The following is a 5528-nucleotide window of genomic DNA, read 5'->3' as shown; positions in this document are numbered from 1 at the left end:
TCTATCACTCCCACTCACTCCCTCCCTCACCCCTCCCTCCCTCTATCACTCCCACTCACTCCCTCCCTCACCCCTCCCTCCCTCTATCACTCCCACTCACTCCCTCCCTCACCCCTCCCTCCCTCTATCACTCCCACTCACTCCCTCCCTCACCCCTCCCTCCCTCTATCACTCCCACTCACTCCCTCCCTCACCCCTCCCTCCTCTATCACCCCTCAACCATCACTCCCACTCATTCTTTCAATCACCCTGCCTCTCTATTTCTTTCTACCCCTCTCCATCTCTCCATCTCTCCAGCTCTCTCTCTCTCTCTCTCCCTCTTTCAAACACTCTCTCCATTTTTAGCCTGGTTTCCCTCGATATCCAACTCAACTCAAGCCTCTCAAACACTGGTTGTCCTCTCTGGTCCGTACCCTGGATAAACCAATCACATCCTGGCATTCCAGAAGCCATCAAAAGTCATGGCAACCCAGTTGTTATTGTTGTTGTTGTTGTTGTTGCTCTCTTACCTCAGAGTGTGTTTCCACGGTGAGTGGGAGACCGGTGGTTGAATCGAGAGAGCTGATCGCATCTGTCTGACACACACACACACACTCTCCACTGCTCCAGCGACACACACCGGGTGCGTGGGAATCAGCCAATCACAGAGAGGCAGCTTTAGTGACAGTTGTGACACACACGCTCACACATTGAATCTTACACAGATCAATACACATATGGCACACACACACACACACACACACACATCCGCAGTTGTATATGACCCTTTGAAAGGGCTTTCTACCTCTAACACACAACATTGGAATCCTCTCTGACCTCTTTCCAAACACGACTTCAGCGCAGAGGCGAAGCCCTCACATACATGTGATGTGTTGTTGCAGGCATGTCACGAACAGCTGGGCTGAATAAAAGACGCTCCCCCTCAATCACCCACACACACACACACACACACACACACACACACACACAGCTGAGCTAGTGACTGTAGTGAATGGTTGGATGAGGTTTGTGTCTATAACATCCCGTCTTCACTGAAGGCTTGTGAGGAACAGAGAGGCACCAGAATGTAGTTGTGTATTTTCTACATGTTAATTCACTACAGGCTACGGTGAATATCAACATAGTTGTAGAGTCCCCTTGTTGCTTGAAGAAAACAGCGCACATTATAATGACCTCATTTCAGTGCAGAATAACAGCTGATCTTCAGTAGTATGACAATTTGCTTTTGAATTATTTATAGTTAGGAGGTTAATATTTTACAACTGAAAACACAGTGAGAACGGTTCTCCACAGCACACGATGTCGACCAGGTCATTACCATATCACAGTGTCTGTGGCTGCCGCATGAGAGGAACACAGCTGAGGGCAGCTTGGCTACAAATAGCTAAAACGTAAACTTCAAAGGCCCGTACTTTACTACGGTATACTGTGTAACGATGTGCACCTCCAGTGGACTTTCAGCCGTGTAGCAGCGCAGCTGTGGGCTGTAGCGACTGGCTAGCCTAGCCTAGCCTAGCCTAGCTGTGCTTGGTGTAGTTTGCTTCTCCGTTCGTTTGTGATGAACCGTCAGGTTTGTTCCCTCACACACACACACACACACACACATACACACACACACACACACACACACACACACACACACACACACACACGGAGGAGGAGGAGGAGACGAGCACATAGAGATTTATGCATTTCGATGAATCCGGTTAAAAAGTCTGTTCTGAGTTGGGTGCTCTGTATGGACAGCAGAAGACCTGGTCTGTATGGACAGCAGAAGACCTGGTCTGTATGGACAGCAGAAGACCTGGTCTGTATGGACAGCAGAAGACCTGGTCTGTATGGACAGCAGAAGACCTGGTCTGTAGACGTGTTAGACTCATCATAACAACGTCTCTAAATGGAGCTGTATACTGGAGAGTTGGTTGGTTGGTTGGTTGGTTTGTGGTTGGTTGGTTTGTGGTTGGTTGGTTTGTGGTCAGGTTAATGCCGTCTCTCTGGTGGAGGTCGACTTTCACACCATCATTCCCACTTCCTCCATGTTCATCCCGTCAGCTGTGAGGAAGAGGAGAAACAGACACACTGATTATATGACTGATTATATGACTGATTATATGACTGATTATATATATTACAGGATCACAACGGTTAGTCACATCAATTAACACTGAAGCAGATTAGATACAGAACAGGGAGGCTGGGGGAGGCTGGAGGAGGCTGGGGGAGGCTGGGGGAGGCAGGAATCTGAGGATGGACTCATCCTAATGCATGGAACAGGTTTGATACCATTCCTCATTCCGTTCCATGTATTACAATGAGCACGTCCTCCGATTTCGACCTCCCCCAGCCTCCCCTGAGGGACAGGTAGTTATGGAGACAGAGGATCAGACCCAGTTAGCCCCTCCCCCTTTATGTAACTGGTGGTTACGTAACGAGGTTCTCAGATATTAACGAACACCACATCTGATCCACAAGCCTCTTAGTCTGCTAGACCCCATCCAACGAGCTGGCACGTCCATGCTGTGTGTGTGTGTGTGTGTGTGTGTGTGTTGTGTGTGTGTGTGTGTGTGTGTGTGTGTGTCTGTGTGTGTGGGCGTGTGTGGGAGATTGGAACGGATGTTAAAGAGTCTTTAACTCTTCATATCTGAAGTGATTAAAGTGAAGGGTCACATTAGAGTGAGTCAGCAGAACAGTCACACACACACACACACACACACACACACACACACACACACACACACACACACACACACACACACACCGCCCCTGCTTGGCTTGCAGGGGGGGACAGTAAGTCCTGCTTAACCTCCCCTAAACACCCCTACATACTATACTGTTACTACGACAACCCTACATACTATACTGTTACTAGGACAGTTGAAGATGATTCATAAGGCAAACATGGTTCTGTTCTACAAACAGTTCTGAGACAAAACTGTCTTGATACTTGTTTATTCTGATGAAAATCGTGAACTCTCTCACACACACACACACACACACACACACACACACACACACACACACACACACACACACACAGTACAGTTAGCATGTTAGCATAGAGAGGGCAGCCATGCAGAACAGTGTAGAAAAGACATTTTAAAAAAACATACAAATTCAAAGAGCAAATACAAAGTTAGAGCACCATGTTGTAATTCTCCAGTGATCTGATTTGAATGATCATAATCTGAGTATTTCACACATTTTAAATGTGTTAATTTTGCTTCCATAATGCTTCCATAATAATCTATGTCAACAAAAAGTTCTATCTATTTTCATGTTATTAAAAAGTAAAAACATCCAAAGAACAGATTGTATTATATATATTGTACAATAATCCTGCAGCCTCTGGAAACTAAATCCAGCGTCATGTTCCTGGGCCACTGGGGGGCGGTAGAGGTGCAGACAGGTTAGATAAGCAGTGGTGAGGTCATCGATCCGGTCAGTCAGAAACAGACACTCCAGCCATGACTCGTATGGGCCACTGGGGGGCGGTGGAGACAGACTACAATGTTTAAGACAAACAAGTGATGCAACCACAGAGAGACAGGTTGTCATGCACCAATGAAAGCACAGAAACACAAACCAATGAGAATGTTAGATCTAGTCTGTGATAGGCTACAGAGAGGTTAGATCTGGTCTGTGATTGGTTTAGAGATGTTAGAATGTTAGAACTAGTCTGTGATAGGCTACAGAGATGCTAGAATGTTATATCTGGTCTGTGATTGGTTCAGAGATGTTAGATCTGGTCTGTGATTGGTTTAGAGATGTTAGAATGTTAGATCTGGTCTGTGATAGGCTACATCAGTGAGCAGCAGTGTTTCTGGCTCCTCTTGATCTTCCTGCTACCTGTCCCCTCTCGGTCCGCCTGTCCTTCAGCGTAGGAGGAGTAGTGGGCCGGTCTGGCCTGCTGGTGCTGCCCCCTGTTGGAGCGGAGGAGCGGTGCAGCGTTGTTGGTGTTATGGTTCCCCCTGGGGGGCTCTGCCTGGTACTGGGGGGGGTGGGGGTCTGGCTGGGGGTGGGGGTGGGGGTGGGGGTGGGGGTCGAAGCTCCAGGAGTGGTAGCCCACCCCCTCATAGGAGCAGAACTGGGGGTCGATCTCCTCGAAGTCGTCCTCCTCATCTCCCACGACAACCAGCTCCGCCCGTATGGAACCCTCGTAGCCCTGGCCCCGCCCACTGTCGTCCTGGGCCGTCTGGTAGCCAAGGAACACGGCCGTGACGGGGTCCGACACGTCGTGATTGGTCGGCATGACGTTCAGGACACTGAAGGGCGGGTCCTCCTCCTGACAGGCCGGGGACAGCTGCCGATGCTCCACGTGGGCGGAGTCATAGAACAAGCCACCGCCCCCCCACTGGTTCTGCCTGGGGGCGTGGCACGGGTCGTCATGGGAATGGGGGGAGGGGAACCAACCGCCGTAGGAGAAGGGGGCGTGGCTGTGGTTGAAGCCGTTGATTGGCTGGTAGTAGTCGTCCTGCCTGCTGATGTAAGAAGGGTGGGCTGGAATGTGATTGGCAGAGATAGGCTCCGCCCGAGGGAAGTGTCCTGCGTCGCTGTAGAGGACTTCCTGGTCACATGACCTCTGGTAGCCGTTAGATCTGTGGCTAACATTAGCATGGCGGTGGCTAACAGTAGCATGGCTGTGGTAGAGGCTCTGGGGTCTGCTGGGAGCAGACAGCCGGCCGTGGGGGGTGGAGGGGCTGGTCTCCTGATGCCCCCCCCCACCCCAACCCTGCTGTCTCACCAAACCCCCACCCCCACCCCCACCCCCCCCTAGCTGTCTCCCAGAGCTCATGCCCCCACCCCCACCTAGCTGTCTTACCAACCCAGGGCCCCCACCCCCCCGCCCTCCTCTGCCCCCTCCCCCCCCTCCCCCCCCTGCCTCAGTCTTCTTCTTCTCTGAGGCCTTGCGGAGCAGCTCCTTCACCTCCTGAGGAGACAGCTCATCCACGCCGTTTGACCCCAGCGGTGCTCCATCCCACCGGAGCGCATACACTGACTTCCTGCCGTCATCGTAAACTTTGACTCCTCGCTCTTGGAGATCCTGGGGGGTCACGGTCGCCGTGGAGATGACCCTGCTCTCCCCTGTGTGGAGGTCCTTCTGAACATTGATCTCCATGGCGAATAACGCTGCGGAGGGGGGGGGGGGAGGGAGAGAGGGAGGGGGGGAGAGGGAAGGGGAGGGAGGAGGGGGTGAGGGGAGGGGATGGAGGGGGAGAGAGGGGGGGGAGAGAGGAAGAGAGGGAGGGGGGGAGAGGGAGGGGGGGAGGGGGGGAGGGGGAGAGAGGGAGGGGGAGGGAGGGAGAGAGAGGGAGCGGAGGGGGAGAGAGAGAGGGAGGGGAGAGGGAGGGGGGGAGAGGGAGGGGGGAGGGGGAGAGAGAGAGAGAGAAAGCTGTTGACAGTGTCCGATTCCATTTAAAAGTCAATGTCTTGTTTCTGATTGGAGGGCCTGTTGCCGAAGAGGTGTGACTTTACTGAGGGTTTCTCTCTTACTCTGCTTTGGTTGGTCCTCTGCCTGTCCGTCAGACTGC

The sequence above is a fragment of the Argentina silus genome (genome assembly GCF_951799395.1).
Source record: "Argentina silus genome assembly, chromosome: 22".
Taxonomy (NCBI): Eukaryota; Metazoa; Chordata; class Actinopteri; order Argentiniformes; family Argentinidae; genus Argentina; species Argentina silus.
The sequence above is the reverse complement of the archived record's forward strand: the minus strand, read 5'-3'. Positions refer to the sequence as shown.